Genomic DNA, 24,636 nt, shown 5'->3' with positions numbered 1-24,636 from the left:
GCTGTGTGAAAAGAACATACCATCTTTTGCTGACCCAGTTACAGTGGAAAAGTAAGTATGAAAGAAGAAGAGCTACCTTTGTCAAAGGGCCTCCAAAATGAATGCATTTTTTTGTCATTTTAATGCCTCCCATCAGGTATCAGGCTGAAAAGATTAACTCCCCCTTTCAGCCCCTATGACATCCATGTGTGTCCACTTACCTTCTCTGACACAGCTGAAATTACTACCCTGAGCACCCAGCTGAAATGAGGACACCTGCAAGCACAAGTGCAAAAATAAGTAGATGTGGCCATGAGGAAGGAAAGGAGGGTTGGGTCGTGATAACCTATGGATTCAGCCACCCAGACTTGTGAGGCTTCTTACTGCTTATCTTTTCTATCGGGGTGGAGGGTTCTGTGGCACATGGCTATCTGTTGTCACGTAATCATCCTTCCACCCTACCTTTGGTCATGTGAGAGACAGCACAAGGGCAGGGTATGTCACTGTAATATTCCTTAGGTTTATCCAAAGGGCCTGTGTCTTCCTTCAGGTCATGGAAGAGGTAGGGTGCCATGAAAAGTGCCTGCACTACATAACTAAAGCAGACACAAGGGTTTACCTTGTGTATATTCTTGCTGCTGTCATCAACTAAGTAAGGCTGATGGTACTCTCCCTTTTGCATTTTGCATCCTCTTCCTTTTCTGCAGGGGCTGGTACTCCCCTGCCCAGTGTGGTGCAGGACATCTGCATCCACAGATGGTGACACAAGGAGGAGAAGGAGAGAGGACTGTGAGACACTCCGGTCCTTGGCGATCCTTTCTCCTCTTGTGGTAGAAAATCATCTGCTTTATACCTAAAGCTGAGTTACCTAAAGACTCTTTTTTTTTCTCCCAGAAGATGTGATGTCCATCTTGTTGCAAAACTAAGGGCTAAGAGAGAATAATACTGTAAGAAGGAAAAGTAAAATAACTGAAAAGGATGTCCTAGCAGTTAAAAGGCAGCACTTCTGGGGGTATGCTTGATAAAGGGCCCCTTCCCCAGTGCTTACATGTGTTTCCCAAAACATAGAATCGTAAGCACACTCCTGCAGAGGGCTTCCACCTTCTCTAAGTATCCACCAGCTTCAAAGGCTGGACTCACTGATGTTAAACTGATGACTACACCTGAATGTGCTCATCCAGGGCTTCCAACCCTCTTCCTTTCCTTCATAATTCACCCAGTCCCTTTAGTCAGTTTTGTTGTAACACCTACTGCCACCCTCAGCCCTTCTCCCCCAACGCTTTCTACCTCCAATGTGGTTGGCAAGTAGGTTCTGCCCTTCACTGGTTCTCTTTTGTCCATGAACCACAGCGCTCCCTTTCAGCCTCTGCTTTTTTTATTAGGTCTGAGAAAATGCACATGGCTGTTGGTTTGTACAGAGACTAGTCTGAGAAAGCTTTCCTACAGCCAGAAAGGTTTGGTTTATTCCTCATAAGAAGCCCCCAGCCCCACAGATACCTGGGAACTGAAGCTGATTACCAACAGTCACAAAACTCCATGTAGCATTTGGAGAACTTCTTTCAAATCATTAGGCAGACTGTTCCGGGCTAGCTCATTTAAATATTTTCCTAATTTTCAGAATTATGTCTTTCTACAAGAAAGGCAGCTAGCGTTTGAAAATGACGAAGCAATTAGCTTAGCTCAAACACTAACAGTAACCATGCTCTCGTGTTTGTAATACTTGAAATAATTAACAACGTATTTCTGTGCCTTCTAGAGTGTATGTAATTAACAAATGTATTAACCATGACTCCTTTCCTGGAAGGAAGACCTCATGCCAACTACTGTAGAAGTAGTTAAATCAAAACCCAATGAAACCACCTTTTCCTTTGTTGCTGAAAGAGAACACTTTATATGCTATATGGTATCTTCTTCACAGTCTTTGAAAAAAATCAGATGGGCTTTGGAGAGCACAGGAGGATGGATCCAAGGACAACTCTTTCTCTAATGTCTGAAAAGCCAAGGGAAGAGAGGAAGCTAGGAAAGAGTTAAGCTGGAGGGCCAGGAACAAATGGAGTACAGGACATTTGAGATACACTATTGTAGGAACTTGTATTAAAAATAATCTAAAGAGGCCTCTTCCTGATTATGAATGTCTGTTGGAGTTTTGCTGATGATTTAATAAAAAGATTGGATGCTAGGACGGTCAGTAGCTCAAGCTTTTTTGAGCTAGACTTTGGATATAAAATTCTAAACCAGGGAAGAGTGGGTATTTACTGTCTTACACTGTATTTCACTCTGAATTTGTAGCTTCATTCTCTGCAGCATCTTTGTTCGTATGTACTGTTTTGCATTGCAAATTTTGTCATTGCATATATGTTGTCCTTTCCTATGCATTGACATTTCTGCACTTACTGTTGTAAAATTATTTGCTTTATCAAAATTCTTCTATGTAGTTTCATTTATTTTTATTCCTTGTTGCATAATCTCCAGGCAAAACATTTGTCATACAGTTGGTTTCTTTTACTTACCATATTCATATTTCTAAAACTTTGTCACATTTTGTGAGGTTTTATGATTTGGGGAGGAGATAAAACTATGGTTTTAAAGCACATTAATCTCTGATGCTTCTGGATTTGCTGTTTGTTGTTCCAAACTTTTGCATGAAATCTCAATTATGAGAGATTTCTTCCATCTTCATCTTCCATGTTCTTATCTATCTCATTTAATTTTATAATTTCTCTGCTGAAATCATCCAACCCAAAAGATGTCAATGTCAGACAGTTTCTTTATCACCCTAACCTTTAGGGCAGTCCCTAGGTTATGTATATATTCAATGTAAATTATGCATACTTACGCACATGCTGATGTTCTGTCCAAAATCAAGAAGACAATGTGCGCTGACCTTGTATTTTCTCTATCTTTTCAAAACAGTCCAACTTTATCTTATCTGTCTTTAGTATCAAACTGTCAGAGACTATAACAGTTCTGAAAAGTCAGACTACAAGTTACTTGATCACAGAAGAAAGGGAGCAATTTTCCCTAAGCTAATATTTATCAAAGTCTTTCTTTAGGAAACCTTAGCATTAGCCAGATTTTGACTTAAGTATTAATATTTTGGAGAAAGGAAAATTTGTAGTTTGCTTTTTGCTACTACCCACACCAATCTCAGAGAGGTATGAGTCTGTGAGTGTTGCTATTTGCATTTCACAATGAAAAGTGAGTTATTTGGTTTTCCAAACTTTCCTCCTGCTGTGAATGTGCTCCAACACTGTAGAAGCCGGACAAACTTTTCCCTGTAATTATTCCTTGTTAGTCTTACTGGCATTGTAGTGCTGATCTGAAAGGAAAAGAAATCTGCCTCCTGTGCTTTTAATGGCCCATGTCTGATGCACAGGAAGAATACATGAGCTAGGAAGGAACATGGAACATGAAACATGAGTGAGTGCAGGGAGGAAAGAAAAGGAAAGGAGGAGAGGAAGGCACAGGGCAATGGTTAGGTTGCGGGGAACAAGGAAGAGAAGGGGACAATGACAGGCTAGAAAGGATGGGAGTATTAGCATAAAGGGAGAAGAAAGTGATGAAAATTAGCAAGAACAACAAGATGAGGGGAAACTTGCAAAGGGAGAGAGGGAGAGAGAAAACTGGGAATGACCAAAGGTCAATACAATATCAAAGGAACACTTGGGCGTTTTTTTCAGGTTTTTTTCTTTTGAGATCAGAAATTAAAATTTGCAGGCTTCTTGGGTCTATATGTATATCCATGGCTGGACACCACATGCATGGCTGTGAAGGGAAGAGGGGATGCAGTACAAGACCAGAATTAACGCAGCGAAGAATTTATGGTATGCCCACAGTGCAGGTTACCTCTGCAGCTTCTGTCCCCAGACATCGGATGTGTACCCACCCCAGTCAATGCACATTGAACAGGTAGCTCTTATTGCAATCCTTTTTTCTTCCTTAGGCAATGTGGAAGCATGAGTATTATTAATGACACAATAGCAAGCCCTGCTACACATCCATTAACTTTCTTATGGTTGTTGCCAAGATATTATGGATGTCTCTTGTAAAACACTTAGTATTCCAGAGCTTTACAAGCAATATTGATTGTATCTTCAACTTCTCTCTAAAATGGGTAATGTTAGCCTGATTTAATAGAAAAAGGAGAGAAACGGAGGACAAATGATGATCAAATATGCCAAATAACTTCAGATGTTTGATTTCAAATGCTTCAGTACTGATTTTTTCAGGCTACACCACAGTGTACAGCACTTGATATATTCCAGAGGAGCTTGCAGTGACTTCAGCAGCAGCCAGCACAAGAGTTTATTGCTCTGTCAGGCCTGTGTTGTGTGTCTCGTGGGAAGCAGGATAATAAGGCAGGGAGCCTCTGAGACAAAGTTGTGTCAGAGACAGAGTTTCCAGGACAGCATTCAGCTGCCTGCAGTGTGAATATGCTCCTTCTCCTTCTGCATCCCTTTGCCTCTGCCTTTGACAACCCCTATGATTAGGAGTTTCACTTGTTTAGACATTACAGTGGAGGAAAAGTCTAGTAAAAAGCACAGTACCTTAGCCTATAATTGAATAGAGTACTGTAGTTTGCACTTGCAAAGTAATTTGGGTAACTCTTTAAATTCAGCCTCAGGTGCCTAATTCTACCTTATCTTGTGTAACCCCTGCCAGTCAGGAAAAGTTCATCTTTAGCACCGTCATACTCATCTGGTGACTTCTTATAAAAAAATAAACCAGTAAGAGTATAAGACCCAGATTATTCAAAAACATTTTACTCCTGATTACCTCAGCAAAAGCCATAAGCTTTCCTGTCCAAACAGGTAAATGAAACCCTGCAGGACACTTGGGAATCCAGCAGTTTCACACTTGATTGCCAGAGGAACACTTGTCTGGTGGGTTTAAGTAGCACAAATAATGCATTTCTTATACCACTAGAATTTACAAGATCTGAGCAGAAAGCCAAGAAGTAGTAGGCGTAGGAGGTGCTTGAATGATGAACCATCTTACTTGGCAGCCTCCACTTTTGATGAATCAGGCTGCATCCCTCAGAAGGGATCTGAACCTTGATGTGACGACAGCAAGCCCTGCCACCTGTTAAGAGCAGTAGTCACCAGCATATTAAAGCGTGTATTTCACTGTTACACTTATGGGGAGTTACATGAGGGAATTCTTTAGTTAACAGCTGTTCTCAAATAGCCATGGCATACTGAGGTCATTTAGCCACCTAAGAAGTGATTTAACTTGCAAAAAATTGTTCATAGATACTTCAAGCAAGACCTGAGCCTGTAAATGCCTTACTTTTGGCATAAACCAGGAGGCGCTCGGCTTGGAGTTTGCTTTTCTCTGTTGTATGTAAGCATTGAATAAAACATTGGAGTAATCTGACTTGGAGGAATCGCTTAGAAGGGGTAACTGAAGCAGTGTTTTAAGCATTTGTTACAATTTTTATAATCTTAGATATTTTTGTTATCAAATACATGGTCATCACTTGACTTCAATTTCATAAAAAAGTATAAACAGGACATAAACTGTTTTGACCTTATAAACACCTTTTAAAACAAGTTTCTAAGTTGGTGGTGATTTGAGCCATTGGTTCAAACCCAAAACCTAAATGAAATTTGCATCATAAAATTATATGTAAAACTAACCACAATGATGTCACAATTTGTCACTTGAATGGTGGAAAAATCAAGGAAGCTTAGGTTGTAAATCTGGCCAAAACAAATTTCTGGGTCTAGTAGAATATCCCATTCCATTCACTACCCATCTGGTGTCCATGCTCTTTCTCCGGAGTGACAGGAAAATTTAAATTCACATCCCTTAAAATCAATTACACTCTTATTACACTTAATATATGTAATACACCTTTAATCTAGGAAGTTTGTATGAAGAGGAAGTATTCAGGATGCTTTTCCAAATACATGCTTGTAGCATATTTTTCAAAGGTATTACTATGAATTTCCATTTTGTTTGTAACTTCTTTCTTGGCAGATTACTTGCCTTCTTGAATGTAGATGGTTTGCAGATTTGATAGTATTTTTTTATTATTTAAAAAAATTGATATTTTAGTAAGGTGTTGTATCATCTGTAAAGTATGACTATATGACTTCAAAATACACAATACATTCAAACTGTCAGCTGGTTAAAAAACCAAACCCAGCCTTGCAATAATACCGCCATATGAGTGCAGGTGGTTGAAGGTTAGCAGGCAATCAGGAGGCATGGCTGACACCACTGTCTGCTACCCATTGACAGGCTGTTCTCCAAGCATCCTTCTTGTTTCCATTTTAAAGGTGAACTGTAAGGCCATGTGCTTGCTCAGAGGTAGGATCCTAGTTCTGTTTGCCCTGAAGCAGTTCATTACCTTTCTTAGACCAGAACCCAACTTCCCTACCTTGTCTTTTGTTCCTACAATATATCAACCGAGCTTCTTGGGATCATCTCCCAGAAGGAATCCAAAGCTTTTTCCACAATTGTTTTAAAATGCTAATTCCTGGGAAAATATCCTCAGAATAGAAGGCATAGGTAGGTGTGTGAGAGGCCTGTGTGTGTTTCTCTTTCCAGCACATCTAACAACACAGTATTCAAAGTACTCCCTTGGTACATAGGGCCTGAATTAGACCGAGGGCTTAAACCAAGAACTCTTCCAAGCATTTTCACTGCTTGCTGGTTTAATATTTTTATCTTCTTCATTTTTTCTTTTAAACTAAAGGGTGGAGATGGAGAAAACTGGACTGGGGTGTTGGCAGCAGCCGAAGATTTTGGTTTAAACCAATGCATTTTTCTGTGCTTTCTCTGGCCCATGGTCCAGATTGTTCTGGGCAAGACTCCTCAGAAACATTAGTGAGCATGTAAATAGTATCTGTGAAGTCAATGAGCTACAGTTGAAGCGACCACTGTTCAACGGCAGTAGAAAACATCTCTGTGCTGGCAGCCTGCACAGATGCCTTAAGATCTTGTGCCTGAAAAGAAAGATATAGGAGCCAGTTTGGCCTCTTGTTTGTATCTTGAATTGACTTTGAAAACACTTTCACAAGATATTAAGCTTGGGAAGACAGAAGAACAAGGGTCATGAGGTCATACCTGGTGCACAATAACGTAAGCTGGACTGATAGATCTCACTTGTGCCAGTCACTTTGGCATCCACACTGGCAGATTTATCTTCATACTGACTTCTCACTATGTAAATCCTGGCTAAACTCTTCCAAGAGTCTCCTTTGGACATTCTGTTTCTACAGCTTATGCAGGCTCTGAAATGCCTCCTTTGTTTTTATATCCTTCAAAGGTAGAAAATGGTTCTCTCCTGTTAATGATCTGAAATTAAATCCTCTGGCTGCAATGCACCCCTTTCTTTCTTTCCACCCACACCCTTTGCAATGTTCCTGTGTCCTTTGCCTTCCTGTTGAAATACTACCCAGATATTTTACTCTGTTAACCACAAAAAACAAAGGCTAAGTGAATCGTTTGCTGGCCAAATATTATGCAGGTCTACACCAGAAGCTTACAGTATAACTGGTCTTTATTTGTGGTACATGCTGGACAGACAAAAATTAAGTTGCTTTCCTAATGGCTCTGCCTATACTGCCATGTTTGCTTGAGGCTCAAGCCTGTATTTAAGCCAAATTTCCCCCATTATCTTAGTGCTTTATACACTGGTCCATGTAATGTTTTACATCTGGAACAAGCCAGCTGCTCACCAGTCAGGCAAGTGCTCAGAGAGACAGGGAGGTAGAGGACATCAACATATCGTATGGATACAGGAGTTTTAAGCCACGGCAAACTTGCACCAGCACTTTGGCATACCTAACAAAGATCTTACAAACAGCCAAAGAGGCTACGCGAGGAGCAGGGAGAGCAGCAGGAACAGAAGCAGCGGCCAGGAGGTACTGCAGAGATGCCTCAGCCTACACACCCACAGCAACAGCACAGCCTCATCTGTAAAAACACAAATTTCTCTGTAAAATTATGAGTAATTGAAGACTTGGTAAGCTTTTTGTTTTGTCCCCCCTGCTAATACCACCTTTGCTTCTATAATGCATCCAGATGATCTTAATTTGTAATTTAGGAGAGACTTAATTACTGTAATTGTTAAGAAAAGTTAATTTAAATGCTTAGCAGAGTCAGTGACCCAACATGCTCTATGAACTGCTAAGGTTGGGCACAGAAGAATGTGATCTTAATGTACTGGATTTCTTTCCTTCAGGCAAATACAGGGCCAAATGTTCAAAGCTGCTTCTTAAATTGCACATACAACATCTGAAGAGACTTCTGCCTACGTGTAAGAAAACTGATTTGCATGCACAAATACATCATTTAATTTAAACATATCCATACATTATTTTCACACGAAGGGAGCATGCAAAATGATACCCAGGTAAACACTGAAGGCAATTTTCTATGCTTCTTTCACACAAATAAAAATGCTAAATATTGTACTATAATTTTTTTGAGCTAGTCCTTCAGAATACCCTGTGAAATGAGAACTCTGGGTTCTGCATCTACCTCTGCAGCTTCTCATCTGCTGGCTTGATGGAGCCTATGCTTTCCTTGCAGCAGCACTTAGTTAACAGCTGTTAAGCTTAGTTAATGACTGGCATATTTTGAGCTTCTTGATATAAAGCCATTCTAGGAATATTACACTTCTTTTAAATATAGTTACAAATGACTCCCAGCCTGTCCATTCTCTAAAAATCTTAGAAATATTCTTTGCTCTTGGGCTTTTGGGTCTTTGAATATTTTTCTAGCCTCTTGCTCTAGACTAAAGTAGGCATTCCCATCCCCTCCAGGGCACCACATTTCAAATCCTTTTCTCTAGGTAAGTAATAAGAATAAGAATGCTCTGGCACTGGAAGACCACACTCAGTAATTACAACAACCTTGCCAGTGCTTGGAAAGCCTAGAAAAAGGATGATTTGAATTCTGAGCGGGCAAGGAGTGGGCATGCAAAGCAAATTAGGAGGAAAACCTGGTGAGGAAGTATTGGAGACCAAGGAGGGAGAGGGAGAGGGAGACTGGGACTGGGAGCAGGGTAGCAAGAATGTGAGCTAGGAAGAAAGATGGAGACTGGATGTGATTTTAATGGAGGGGTCATGGGGGGAAGACATCAGATGCAGGTACTCACTGTAGCGAGAGGTGGTGGGAGACTGGGGAGGTGCAGGGGTTTGGGAAGCAGTGCAGAGGGCTCTGCAGAGCATTGAGGTGAAGTCGTTCAGATAATGACCACAGCCAGCGCCAAAAGAGGGAGAACTGAGGTAGCTCTGGGAACTGTAATGCTGGCCCAGCATCACTATGGAGTTCACAGCAGAATGGGTTTTGCTGTGTAGGTTTTATTCATGTGGTACCAGAGGCAAAAGTGGTGTTCTGAGACATAAGAAAAACCTGGAGTCTTAGCTTACAGTGTGAATAGTTTGAACTGCCCTTAACATACCTACTTTATCAGAGTTATACTGTAGTACAAAAAGCTGAAATGTAAACAGTCTGGATATAAGTAGCAATGATTAATTACTCATCTTCTCAGTAATGCCTCATCCAAGCAGCACCAGCTGTACTCCCATTAAATCCACAAAAATCTACACTTCGTTACAAAAACTTGCATTTTCCATAAGGCTCCCTGAATTCTCCCCAGAAGCTCCCCTCACCTCACACTACAAATGCAGCAGGCACAGCTGCTTCAAGTAAATTGGTGAATCAACAGAAGATTGTCAAAGAAAATGCATCTGGTGAAAGCAAGACTGATCCGGACCAGCCGTGGGGCTGCCAAGGCCAAGCCTGGGCCAGGCTGGGTGGCTGTGGGGGTGTTCCTAACAGCCCAGGGCTGTGCCAGGCAGTCAAAAAGGGGCTGGCAGACCCTACGGTGGGGCAGTAAATCAGCCTCTCTGTGGTAAGAATTTGACACACAGGCATAGCTACCTTGAGCGATAAGGAGACTTCTCCTGCCTGGGAAGTGGTCGACACCTGATGCTTCAGACATGGCTTAAAGAACTCAGTCTTATGGCATGAAATTTCCACATAAAAAGTGTTTTCCTCAGTTTTCAGTGCATGCTTTTCATTGACGTCAGCTGGCCTCATATTCAAACAGGCAAAAAGGACAGCTAGCATCGTCCATGTTTCCTCCACTCCCTGATGGGCTGGTCTTTTCAGCCTCTGCACATTCCTCCTTGTTCTCATCATCTCTTGGCCACTATTCCCGCCACATTTTTTCAACTTAAAGTTACCACAATCAGCAAATCTTAATTTATTCCCTTACCACACAAAAGGTATAGACTGATAAATGGCCAGTCCTAGGTTAAATCCCTGACCCACATAGGCTGATGATTAAAATAAGTCTTGGGACCTATCCCAGTGATCAAAACACCTGGGTCCTTCAGCAGGCACCGGATCAAACTCCACAGCTAAATAACCCCTCAGGAAAAAAATAACTTCCTAATATATAACGACATCTAGATTAATTTTAGATCCCACCATGCTCCCCTGCCTTCAGCTGCTATTTTACAAGGGAGCAGACCTCTTTCACAAGTCTTTTGTCTGAACTGCCAGCCCAATTCAGATGTCCCAGATATTGAGGGCATGTCAGACGGCAGTAAGCACCTTTGGTTAGACTAAATAAGCCCACCACCAATCTTTCCCATTTTTTTCCTTGTGAAATTAATGTGAATTTAAATATACATAAATTTTGTACTCTTGCAATTTCACAGTGAGTGCTGGAGGCAAAATCTGGCCCACACATGGAATATTAAGACACAGTGGTCCATCTGTATTTGTAGAGAAGATGAAAACATCAGTCAGTGTGGACAGATTTTGTATCTGAAAGACCAGAGATATTTTACTGGTAAGTGGTTAAAAGTCAAGGTTCTGGGAAATACCTGCAAATTTGCAGTGCTTTAAATTGGTCTTTTCATCATATGGCAGTAACTGCAGCTGTAAATGTGCCGGTCTGTTGGTAGATATGTTGCCTTTTTTTGCTTAGTGTGATTTATTTATTCATTCTCTGGAGTCTAATTTTATCTTTGCTATTATATAATATGTTTGAACTCTTTCCCTGTAGACATAACCTGCAAGATTTGGGGGCATAAAATTTAATCATCTTTGATAATTATATGATGGCACCCCTGGAAATTAAGTTACAGCAGCTGCAAAACATGTGAAATAATGAGACTTATCTATATTATAGTCCTGATAGAATCTTGCGGAGACCTTACAATACACTTTACTGACCTTCTCTGGGGCACTATAATAATACATCCTATGTCAGATCTACATCACTGTAATTTAATTTTAAAGAATTTCTGTGGTGACTCAAAAATTGAATCTGCTCCCTGGTGTCTTTTCTTTCAATATAATCTAAATCCTTTTTTCATTTTCCCTTTTAATTAAGAAGGTAGGGAGATTAGGGAGAAGCATTATCAGTCTTCCTTGGCCTAAAGCCCTTTGCTTATGCTAACATTTTTCCATCAGAGACCAAACAGTCACTACATTTTGTGCAGGATAGGCTCAGGAAGCTTTCTACTATTTTACCTATGGCAGGCAAGAGACTGGCACCACCACACCCTTTATTTTCATTTCAGCATCAAAGCCCTAACACTGCTCTACAGCATCCATCTGCGTGTCCTCAGTTGGGCTCCATATACCTTATGTGCCTCATTCCAGCGCAGAGACACTGATGGCCATCCTCCCCATGCAATGGCCATCTGAGTAGAGTAGGCTCATGAGAAGATAGACCTGATTTCCACAGTGAGGACAACTCTCTCCTGGCATGGCTTAGCCCAGATGCATTTCTATGTATTAGCTTTAGACACACCTACTGCGCTTGGAACATATCAAAGGTTTTGGGCCTGTAATATACCTTTAGTTTTGGCCTCTGTCCAAAGGTATGTCTCTACTGACTTTGAAAAAGGTAGTAGTGATGTTTGAACCTGGTGGGATTCTGCAAATGGTTGTTGTTGCAGCTCCCTCCCTCTCCATCCCAGAGTACTTCTTCATATATTTCGTTAATGAGTAAAGACACAAAAAATATCAGGAGGAAGTAATGGTACACCTTTCAGAAAGCCTGCTTCAAGAATCCAATTGACTGGAGTTACTGTACTGTGAAAGATGCAGCCAAACCACTTACTCTCTCCAGGCTTAGAATGGCTTTCAAGTGAGCAAGATAGTCCGCCCTAAGTGCACAGCATTTTCCCTGCTGGGACATCAAGTTAGATAGCTTTCCCTGAACAGTGCCAGGAGATCCCATCTTTCCTTCTGTCTCCATCTATGCTGGATTTGTCCTTACAACTGTATTTCAGAGAAAAAGTCTAAATGTGTTTATAAAATATAAATTTTCCTGAGAGGAAGAAATTGTCTCAGTAGGGTATGGAGAAAATGTGTGTTACTCATTACCAGTCTCCTATGCAGTGAAATCTTTTGAAGGCACAATGCCTCCCTCCTTCCCCCTGTGTGAAATCCTCCTCAAGGGACACTGCCACTGCTAGGGATGTGGCACTTCCCAGCAGAGCGCACGTTATTTACTTTCAAGTTCCTCCACTAAAATCAATTTACTTCTGGTATCGAATACAACAGATCTATATAGAGTAAAGCACAAGGAGCATGGTTGCTAAATGTGATAGGGTATTGGGCTTTGCCTTACACTGTTGTGTCCTGGCACTGTCATTCCACAGAGTATTTTGTACCTGTCCGAGACATACCTATGTCCCATAGCCCCATGAATTCCTGTATGTGCTCAGGAGCCGTCTGGATTCAAGTGAGTCTGATCCCTTATCTCTCTTTCTCATGAACAGTGACAGAACTGTGTAATAAAACCTTTAAAACTGGTTCTGTTTAAAATCATCTGCAACCATGCTTAGGTGAAACCAGAGAGTCCTCCCCTTGCTGCCTCTCAGTTTTTCCTTTCTTCTGGAACTGTCAAGACAAATAATAATACTAAAATCTGTGACTTTATGTAAATTTTCTACTTTATACAGAACCACAAGGACAATGTGGGGGAAAAAACAAGTTTTCTCAATAAAAAGAAATCCTATAGTTGCATTTGTTTGGGCACTTCTGATCTTCTGTAGGTTCCTATTCCCTCCTCTTCCCTTTTTTTCGATTAAAAGCAGAACACAGATGCATTTGTCACCTTTGTGGTTGAAGGAAAAGGTCCTATAAACCTTCTGAGAACACAAGCTCTTTTTGTAGCAGAGCAACGCAGTTATGTCTAGGCTAGAGCGGGAAGCAGCAGCTAGCAAAGAAAAGCAAAGTAGAAAGGGCATGGCAAGTTTATAGCAAATGCAGCAAATACAGGTCAAAAATGCAGAGGGTGTGTCATTATAATTATAAACAATTTTTATAGAAATCATGTTTTCACTTCATTCTTATCCTGAACAGTTTGTGATATCTGTAAGTATGCTATAGATGTAGCTATTACAGATGTAACTATAACCATATATGCTATGCCTGTCTGTATGGCTTAAGGAAATGTTCAGTGCACTTGAAATCAGGCACTTGGAGTACCTGCTTGTTTTCCACACTGTGGAGGGCACATTTTCACTTGTTCCAGAAATGAAGGTAATACCTCATTCCATAAATACTTCACTTGAATCTTACACTGAAGTTTGCCCACAGGAGGACTGGCTTTGCCTCTGGTACTAAAATGACTGATAAATAACTGCAAATACATAAATCATTGATGAAGATTGCATAATCAATCTTCAAACTAGAAATCAAATTAAATAACTATTTGTAAACCAGCTCATTTCACTGTCATATCTCAAGTAAAGCAGCAATTATAGCTCTATAATCTATTTTGATTTGCTTGGCCTTTTAACCAAGACAAATCAAGAGAAGTGAATGTGTTAGACACTGGGTTTCAGCAGTCTGGCTTTTGGTTTTGATTGGTTTTGTTTGAATTGGTCTGGTGATACTTTACAGAAGCTAAGGATTCTGGAGGTATGAAAACGCATTTTGTGCACTTCAAGTATGTATTTTGTTAAGATGCAGACCTGAAAATGTAGTGGCTTTAGAAATTTAAAACTAGAAAATAACGCGTTCATGTGGCGTAAGGCTTGTATTAATACAAAGACATAAGGCTGCAGTGTTGGGTATGTGTCATGCATTGTGCTACGTTAACCAGTGACAAATTCTGTGGCACCTGCACCTGCTGACATCTAATAGCTCTTTGCCCTTACACATCACTCACAGTGCTTGCAGAATGGGCAGAGATGTGGGGCAGGAGTAAGGGCAGGCTTTTTGGTTGAATCAGCTGCCCAAACCCCTGACCTACGTTGGGTTTGGAGTTAAGAACTGCTCCGGGGGGGAACGGTGTGGATACACGCTGTGGTTGCTGTGCCATCCCTCTGCACCTTGTCACTGGAGGAGTTGTCCTGTGCATGAGGGTCACACCAGCTGCCTTCCCCAGCACGACATGAGCTGTGTGTCCCCTGCTGTGGCCAAGCCCTTCCTTGCACAAAAGGTCATATGGGGAGATGAATTGTAGCTGGGGTTCAGATGCAGCTTCTTCCCCCGTTCTTTAGGACATATCCAGTGGCCTTTCAGCAGCCTTCTTTTACCAGAACACACCATAATACCACAGTCCAGTAAGGTTGTGTTTTTCCAGTTTCCAGACTTACATTTTTGTCAAAACTGTTCCCATTAGTGCAGATATGGGCTGAAATCTCTCTGCCATATCCAGTGCCCTGGGTAATGGGAAAGCTGAATCTTGGTCTAGCTCTCAAACTCATAATTCAGGCCATCACTCAATCAAATGAAATAAAGGCAAGAGTTATGTTAACAGAAGGCAGCAGTATTGTGTTACAACCTTCAATAATAAGGTGCATACCAGCTTGGTGGCCCATCTAAACTTTTTCTATGGCCCTAAAAAGAGAATATCTGCTATTGCAAAGTTAATCAGTGGCACTCGTGGACTGCCAGGGGTGCATCATGTTTCTGGGCCATGCTGGAGTGCAGGACTTGGGCTCATACCACAAGCTTGTGATCCCTTCTCAGTATCTCTTTTAAGAAGCAAATGGGTTCCTTGCCTATTTTTTTCTTTAATTTCACTACCAAAGGTAACTGTGGAAACATGCAAGCCATGTTCTTTAAGTTGTTTTTGTGATGCTTGACTAAAATACTACAAAATGACCTATTTCTGTAAAACATTGATAGCTTGTAGATTTAGTAGATTCCGTGCAGGATGAAAAAAATCTCTAGGATTAGGCCCTGAAAGTACTTTTTCTCCAGGTTAATTTTTTTTTTTTTTTTGCTTTAATAAATAGCTGTATTACCTAGATTACTGTCTTTCAGCTCCTGCCTATGTAAAACCACTCATAATAATGATTTTGCTTTTCATAATGATTTTCAGCAAGCACGGTGTTATTAAAAGGCAGATGAAGTCCATTACAAGTCTCATTACATTTTCTGTAAAGCTAGCATTATATATCAGATATGGAGAGATAGACAGCAATATAATATGCTAAGGGTAGCCTCAGTAAAGATTTTCTGGATCTGGCCCTCTCTCCAGAGAGCTGCTCTGCCACTAGGGCTGCCACTCAGAAGCCTGTTCCTTCTGTGACTAGATTTTTTCACCCTGTAATTTCTGGTCTTACAATATTAATTGGAAAGGCATTAATTATGGATAACAAGGTGTAATTAGTTCTCTTCAATAAATCTTCATTGTCTCCCATAAATCTAGTAGTTCCAAGTCTTCTGAAGCCATTAGTTTTTTTTAAAAAGAGCTCAATGTGTGTATTAATTTGGTCTGCACAAGCCTGTGAATGATAAAATAGACGCTAGATGTACAAGTTCTGTGTTCTTCAGATGATGCTGTGATTCTTACCTTCTTGATGAACTCTAGGATTTCCAGAATAACAAGTACACATGAAAAGGAGAGAGCCTGCTTTTGAACAGAAAAGTACAGAAATTTCCAGATTCTCATAAAAGTTACACCTTTCATGAAGATTTTTTTTAAACTTTATCAGTAACTTTCAATAATTAAGCTTTTTTATTACCTCATCCAACCATGGAAAGTTTTCTTGTTAAATTAAATGATCTCCTTGTATGGATGTTAATTTTATCTCCTTTACTAAGTTAAATACCCAGCTATGGAAAAAAGGTAGACCATCATTTGAATAGTAAGAAAATGTATTAATGTCACTAATTCTAATTCAGGAGATGCTAAAGTCAGAATAGATTATTGAAAGAAATAACTTTACGGGAAAGAAGACTTATTATAACTTAAATTGTGAAATATTCTTAATGTCACTAATTCTCCCTCACTCTTTTTTTGTATAACAAACCATTTATCATTAGGTTCATTTCGGTCAGTTGTGGTGATCAATGGGTGCTGATTTAATGAGTGGCTAAAGCAAGGTTTCTCGTACTGGATGTAAGAACAGCACTAAAACCCATACATGTATGTTCCTTTTGAGTTTTGGGGAAAAAATGATGTCCTTTTTCTTTCTTAGATGTCAGTTTCTTGAACATTTGTCAGTCTGAAGCCTCCTGACAAAAACAGGATCTCACTGAAACCCAGTGGCTCTTTTTATCAACAGCCTACTCCGTGTCTGCACTTCTAGATGCTGTAATCCCACTGCAGGATATATATTTATATATAAGGAATAATCTGAGCACTGACTCCTATTTAAGAGAAGATGAAACAGTTAATTATTTTCTATTGTTTGAGCCATATCAACTGTAACAGGAATTTCTTTTTTTCTCTCTAAAAGCCAGGAGTGAAGAGGGCATAACAATTTCCAGGCTCCAGTCCACGATGGCTGTGTGTGTGTTACCTCAGTCTAAAGCGTGTTTGTGAGGCTGTGGTCTTAGTGACAGACACCAAGCACATTTCTGAAAGACGCATGGCCTACTTCTCTAAAAATAAAACAAAGGAGAACTGCACAGGCTCGTTTCCCTGAAGTTCAGCGTCTGAAGGAGTTCTCTTGAGTCTGAAAGGAGAGGGGCTTGTCAAGCCTTGGCTCTTACAAGCAGTGAGAGCTTTTTTGAACTACTCTGAGCTCTCAGGTTTGCTCTTCATCAAAGAGCTCCACATCCCTCCTAGCCACTTCTCGCAGCAAGAGCTGCAAAAAGAAAGGAGAATTACTGAAGACAGAAGAGGTCTGTGATATGCCAATACCTTCAAGAGGAGCTGATGCTATTCTGCTGCTTCTTTGCACCATCCTTTCACCTAATATTATTCCCTTCTGGATGTCTGCTGATCACCTGTAAGGCACAAAGAGGAACTCCTTTCTATCATCTAAAATGCATAATCTGTCACCAGCTGCTTTCTACATGCACGTTTCTCTGAGGGGCTGGGAGACAGGGCACAGACAGGTGCTCTTGATGGCATAATGCTCTCAGGTGGGTCGTTAGCAGGTGCATCTACATCAGTGTTTCAACCCAGACCAGGAATGTAGTTTTGAAGTGGTGGTCCTAGTTGTCCCCACTCACTGCAGTGTGGGCTGTGTCATGGCAGCGCCACAGGGTGTAATGGGGTTCCCCAAAGGAGGTTAAACCAGACGTGTCTCAGCTGCACACCTGACATGTGCCGATGTGGTCCTGGGGATCAGACCAGCAGTTATCCTCCCCAAACTGTGTTGTGTCAATGACAGGTCCTGGGTCATTGCCTATGGTTTTGCTTTACAAATTCACATTTATTGAGTTTGTTACTTGCTAAGACAGACATAGTGTGTCCAGTTCACACATTGAGAGTTAAGGCAGTTTGCAATCTGACATCAGAAAGGTGTTATCCTGCTGGACAGTGGCAGCAAGGGGCAGAGTGTGTCCTTCATTCACAATACAGGCCATGATCTACCTGGAAGCATCCATCAGATATCCTGTTATTGTGGGAACTGGAAATGGTTTCAGTTTCACCTAATTTTCACTCTGCTGCCTTAAAAGGTATCATGATTGATCTTTTCCTACAGGCTTCAAGCTTGTGACAGGACCTTTGTGGGTGCAGGGCATGGGAAATGGTGCTTTGATCGAAGCCTGTGTTGCAGTCAATGGGGACTGGATTCAGTGATCCAGCAGATCCCCTCCATCCCTGTGCTCCTCCACCTCCACCTGTACAAATGTCAGAGAGGAGCGGATGGAAACACCTCGGAGTCAGGGGTGTAGATCAAGAACTAATGTTGATGCAGGGTGCTGGGCTCCCAAGTCATTCCATACCCTTTTTCACAAGCTTGTTCATATGGTGGTCTTCAGTTACCTTAGGAAGCAGACACTGATGACATAAATGCTGTTTTGCTGGCATCGTAAGGAAGCTGGTCCTCAGGCATAGGCTGTGTCCATCTCCCAGGTGCTCTAGGCATAGACAAGCCTGGAGCTTTTCAATCTCCAGAGCAATTCCCATGGATTTTTTCTGAGAGTTTGTAAAAAATGTCATTATGACTCAGTGCTGCTGGGTTGTTACCCAAGGGAAAATGCCTATCTTCAGCTTCACTGTTTTCACCAGCACCATATGATCTATCAGAAAGAGACTTCTTTTCCCCAGAAAAGATACTTCTGAAATTTAACTCCCCTGACTCAAAATGATGCCCAAAGCAAGTAGTATTTTCTGGTGTTATGAAATGGTTTTTTTCCCACGCAGTTTTTGGATGTGGAGAGTCCTGTCTCCATCAACTGTAATTACTTCATTTCTCTCTTCTACAAAAGCCTTATTTCCCCATCAAAGCACAGGTGTATTTTTACACAACAGGACAAAACACATTGATGAATCGTAAACGACAACATAATGCAACTAGAAACTTTCTAAGATATTCTGTAGTTACTTGACTTCAGAAAAAATGCACTAATTCACAAAACTGTATTTTTTCTATCTCTTCGAAGGATAGAAATTACAATGCATTACAGGTGCTTCTCAAACCACTTCCAGCTATGAAGGTGCCAAACAGCTATGGGATGTGCCCAAGGCCCCCCAGCAGTACCCAGCCATGCTCTGAGCATCCCTGGAGGTGCCCAGCTGACTCAGGAGCCACCCATCCCACCCAGCTTGTCCCCATGTCCAACCCTGCTCAGAACTTGCTGACTCTGGCTCTGACGCCACTTGGGACATATCTAGTTTGCTCCATCTCTCTTTGCGAACAAGTCTCGCAGCTTGGGAAACTGAGAAAGGGCCACTTCCAGCCACTTTCTGGTGATTGGCAATCCAGAGATATTTTTACATCTTCCAGTTCCTCCCACAGCTTTTGCAGAACACTTGTGTGGGTCTAGCCCTAAGATGTGGGCCTGTGGTGCTGTCTTTGCAAAACTCTTGGTTTTCATCCAATAGTTGCATATTGCCTGTTCTGCAGTGGGTTACTCTCCAGTCTGACTACAAGCCAGCAATTCCCATCTAGAGCAGACCATCCCCTCCATTTACTTGTGTGGTAAACAGATCTCTTAAATGCAGCGCAATGGCAGAACATTGTGCTCTTCTTTCTATTTGCCTTTTTTTCTAACAGTGCAAAACCACCCCTTGTTTCCTTAATATTTCCTTAGGAAATACTCCTTTGTAAAACCTCCACCTATTTCTCTTGTATTCTCAACACAGCTGTGGATATTATAAACTCTCCAAATTCTACCACTTCATTATTTAGCTGGATATTAACACAGAAAACATAGAAAATAAGACCAGACTAGGCCCTGGGAGGTGATCTAGTCCAACGCTCTGCCTGAGACAGGATGATCTGTACTTACATCATTCCTGGTAGTTACTTGTCTGATCTGTTCTTAAGGGAAACTTTTGGGCTCCTGGGGAACTTAGTCCTCACCATATGGGGGACTGCTAACGCTGCCTGTATATAGCCCTGTGGTGTGCTGACAAATGCACTCATTTCCCCTTCCTGAGAGCAAGCAGACCATGGAACACGGTTGTACGTAAGACACCTTAGACATCACACCTCTGGCGCCTGCTGGTTTTTGCACTGGTGGTTGCATTATGTGTTTTCCTGGGATACGGTGCATCTGAGCTCGTCCATCCACATTTGCTCCACTACTTGCACTGAGGTTTACTGATGAAAAATTGCTTTTGACCAAGTGATATCTCTAGTCATGCCTCTGTCTAGTTTGTTTGGGCTGTGGAAAGAGATCCCACCTGGGTTGTGCAGTGCTCTCCTCCTCCCTGTCAGATGCTCCTCTCTTTTTTTCTGCCATTAAAAAATCTTGGCAAATTTTGCTTTGAGGGTCGAATAATACAGTGCTTCAGTCTCTCCCTGTGATGGCATTTCCTTTTTATGCAAGGTTATTTAAAAAAACCTCACTTCTCTTTTTGTATGGGGTGGTTTACTCTAAAACCCAACTATTTCTCTTTCAGCAAGCGACAGAGCCTGCAAAAGCCTCCTACCTGTTTTCTGAGGCAGAATGAGGCTTGTTCTGATTTAAAAAAATACTGGGGTGAATATATAATGCTTTTTTCCCCTGGTCTATTGCATTATTATCTTGATGTGCCACTTCATTAGATATTACAAAAAAATAGAAATAAGCACTGAAAATGTGCTTTTCTCTCAGCCACTGGTACACCAACCTCTTCACACAGCTCTAGCACTCCCGAGGTGGAGGGGCTGACATGCACCAAACTGCCTTGCAGATGTTTTCTATAGATCAGCCTGTAGGTTGGTGCTTATGGAGCAGATGTTACCACGGGACAGCTATTTTTGGAGTTATTTTTGGAGCACATGCTTGGGGCCTTAGTCTGGAGAGCAGTGGTAGATGAGAGTGTGCAGGTAGTCTGAAGGGTTAAGGGTGTGTATAGGAGGGCAATGGAGAAATAGCTGATAGCAGGCGTAAGTGTCTGTCTGTCTGCCTGTCTGTCTGTCTGTCTGTCTGTGTGATGTGTGTGGGAAGTGTGTCCCAGAGCCAAGCAGCTGCTTCTGCCAGTACCAGGAAGGGTACCAGGTGCCTGCAGGGATACACAAGCATGCTGAACCATGGACAACCTCTTCCACAGCAGGGCAATCATTCAAGTTGCTGAGCACATGTTGCAAAGTATCTCTTCACTATTGAGGGAACTGGTTGCATAGGTGTCCATAGCATCTTTGGCAGGGATGTGCCTCCAAAGGAGAGTTAGACAATGTTGCTTAAGCTGTTGGTTTAGCCAAAACACATTGGACTGCTTCTGGCCTTAGTTCTCTTTGATTTTTCCTGGCATCTGATTCTTCTTAATACCTTTTCTCTGTTACATTTTTGCCACACAGAATAGTTCAAAAAAAAAAACACTCTGCAAATCCATACTCCTGTGGAAGGAGAGAAAATTATTTCCTTCAGATCTAAAGCTGCCAGCCATCTGAAATGAAAACAGGTAATAGAAAGACACAAACTGACCACCACTTGTCCTAGAAAGCTCTCCCTGGAGGCACTAGATCTCCTTCTTCCTTTGCCAGGAAGAAGTTCAACTCTTTAGACCTCTTTTCCCAAGACAGGCGGAAGCTACTTTGCCAGAGTCCACCAAAAGGGAAAGGAACTGACAGCACAGCTTTGTATTTCAGGCACTTCTGAGGTATTGATGGTAGTGTCAGCCCATGCTGTTATTTAACACTTCTCCGTAGCTGAGGCTTCATGTTCAGGTCCCTGCTTTGGGAAAAATGCCTCACAGGTGTACCCAGTCAACACTTCAGAGATGTATACTGATTTCTGTGTGAGCATAAAAAAAGGCTGGAACAGCTGCATGCCTGAAATGTCTCCTTTTCATCCATGCTTCTAAAAGTTTGTCCCAGTAGCTCCTGAGATGTGTTCTAACCACTGCCTACAACCCCCAGACTCTGCAGTGGTGAAGGATGTGGCTGCCCCTTTGCATCTTCCCTCATATGCCTGGAGATCATCAGCATCTTAATGTACATATACCTGGGCAGCACAACTTGAAGAGTCGCAGTCTTTGATGGGAAACTCTCCTTCTCCTGTCTGTTAGAGAGATGAGGGGACCTTTATAATTCCTTTTATAAAACCTTTATATTCCAGGCTCGGCATTTTAGCATATTATTAACATTTGTTAGTTTATTGAAGTCGAAGTAAAAGCAGGAAGCAGTAAAGCTTTATCTATTTACACAGCTCATTTTGTCAGGAATATTTATAGTAGTTTGGCCCATAATGTTAATATTACAGGGCTTGGGTGATCCCTTTGCATAAACAGGCAGCACGAAGTGATTGAATCAGTATCAGGCCCACTGCCAGAGAGGTCATATCACATTGCCTTTCCACTTTTTTGTTGCATGACTTCCTAAAAAAACACATGATAGTGTTGCCTCTGAAACTGTTTGCTCCTTTGGACCAAAGTGTATAATTTCCTAATAATATTTATTAAATGCTATTACTTGCATACCTATTGTATACTAGTGTTCAGTTATAAACACCTCTATTACGTTCTGCCTTAGCCCAGCACAGGTGAGTTTCCAGCCAAATTTTTTGAGAAAACAGTTTATGATATGATTCTTCTGGGGGAAAGAAGATCTCCACTCAAATTTATTGTCTTCTTGCACCAGCATTTCCTCTGTGTGCTGATTTTTACAACACACAGTAGCACCGACAACATGCGTATGTGATCTGGAAAGGCAATATTGTAGAGTCTGTAATTTTACTGATTATGTTCAGTTTTAAATTATGGGGTGGAGAACCTAATGTGCAATACCCTGGACTATACAGTTTATGCTCTGCAAATGAGGTATAAATGGTGCTCTGCTGGGCAACATTAACGCTTTTGCACAAGGATGAATTATTACAGAAGGGGTAAGAAAGTATGAACTGGCCTTCCAGTTATAAGCTATTATAATTTGGCTTCTCAGATGGGAAATAAAAAAGGGAAAATTAACACAGCAGGAAGAAATACTTTTTTTTTTAATAGAAAGCTGGTGCTTTTTCGATTTGCATAGTTGTCAATTCTGGAAATGGAAGAAAATGTGCTTTGATTATATTCAGGACTTTTTTGTGTTTTCTTTCTGTAAATGATCTAGCAAATAAGTGCTCTGATTGTAATGATCTTGAGGAAGGTAAATCCCAGAGAAGCATATGAATAGTGAATGCTGATCTGTGAAGGGATATTAATACAGAAAATCCAGTACTAACTATCACTCTTCTCTATGCAGAAAACATGGATGCCTCCGTGTAAACATCACACTTAAGAAAATCACCTTCAGTGCTGGGCACTGAATACTTGATTAATTACTGTATTACAAGCAATGCATTTTGTCATCATTTCTCCAGTAAATATTTCTGATTAAACAGAAATAGAATTGTAAAGGTTTTGCTATTAGTGCCTTTGTGAGCATAATGCACTGACATATAAACAAGTAAACAAAAAAAACCCCAAACTCTAAATGTATCCTGGATTGTTTAATGGTAAAAAAGACTTAATATTTCAACTAGGGGAGTCACTTGAAGCTAAACAGTGATATCTAAATGGGTATCAAAACCAACATAAAGTTATAAAAATAGTCACAGGGCACATGAACAGTAGTGGAAGATTTTATCATCCGTTTTGCTGAATCCTACAAATCTCAGGACTCTGCAATTGTGTTTCCTGTAGAAGCAAAAGCTAAAAATACAAAATCTGAAGTACTTCCTAATATAATTTCTTTATATAGAGACGGATGTGCATTCCTCTTATTTACTGAGGACAGAGATGATTTAGAGTTGACACCACAAAGCATCTCCTCTGAGAGCTCTCCATGAGGCAAGAAGCAGGGGCTGCTCCAAAACTTCACTTCAGGATTGTCTTTGGCTTCTTGCTCTCTACAAAAATGTATAGGTAGCACTTCAGTACAGCTGAGGGTGATTTCCTATTCAGGGTTTAAGTGGAAATTAGGCGGTAGCTATTGATCCACAGGGACTTGCATTGCACTGGTCTGAACTAGGGAAAACCCCCTTCTTTCATGTTATTCAGGTGATTCAAGTCAGCTGAGTTAACTATTTCCACGAGAGAAACTGAGCCCTTTCACCACGTGATTAATTTCCTCTGCTATTTTGATGGAACTTGTTGACTTTTATAACCTCATTTACAAAAGCAGACAGCAACCACAACTTTCAGTTGACTTCAGCAAGAGCAACTAAGTATTAAGCTTTTCTAAAAAAAAAAATAATCAGGTAATTAGATCACAGTGTGAGGACAGTTTATGTCTTGCCACCGGATTTTGCATGCAAAGGGAGGTGTCAAGCTGGGTTATATCATATTAGGCTGAGTTATCATATTCATTATTTCAGAGTAGATTTTTTGCTTCTTTGCTTTAAAGAGCCAATCAACCTATGAAATTTTGTAGGCATCCAGAGAAGCTGATAATTAGTGAAATATAAGTAAATAAGTAATTTTCTACCAAGGCTGCATTTAGAAAAATTATTTCTTCAGAAAACTTGGCAAACTATAGTGGATTATTTTCTTTCCTTCTTTCCTCTCCTCCTAGTTCCACCTGGTGTTTCTGCGTGGTATTGTTTTCCTTAGCTACCTTCAATGTTAAATAATTCATAAGTTATATCTATGGTGCTAGATACTTATGGGCCTCCCTTTAAACCAATTTTCTCTCAATGTTTCAGACTGATTTTTTTTGGCTCACACTACTATGAGTTAGTCCACAGAAGTGCCTAACGTAGGGAATATGATGTATAAAGATCAGCATGAAGAGGACCAGGGCACAAGGTTCTTCGGGAGGGTGAATTGTGGCATGAAGTGGAAACCCTGGGCCGTTTCTTGAATCATATATTTCCAAGCTGATGGAAGACAGGTAACCATTTATGCTA

General features: G+C 41.0%; 1 protein-coding gene across 1 annotated transcript in view; it reads left to right on the top strand.

Annotated features, from left to right (window-relative positions):
* Positions 1 to 14,277: 14,277 nt before the first annotated feature.
* SH3RF3 (SH3 domain containing ring finger 3) overlaps positions 14,278 to 24,636 on the top strand; it is a 299,077-nt gene continuing 288,718 nt past the window's right edge. The window contains exon 1 of the mRNA XM_080377400.1: positions 14,278 to 24,620. The gene's annotated coding sequence lies outside the window, so the exon portion shown is untranslated. The remainder of the gene's footprint in view (positions 24,621 to 24,636) is intronic.

Source organism: Falco punctatus, assembly GCF_963210335.1.
Source record: "Falco punctatus genome assembly, chromosome: 2".
Lineage (NCBI taxonomy): Eukaryota > Metazoa > Chordata > Aves > Falconiformes > Falconidae > Falco > Falco punctatus.
The sequence above is the reverse complement of the archived record's forward strand: the minus strand, read 5'-3'. Positions and strand labels throughout refer to the sequence as shown.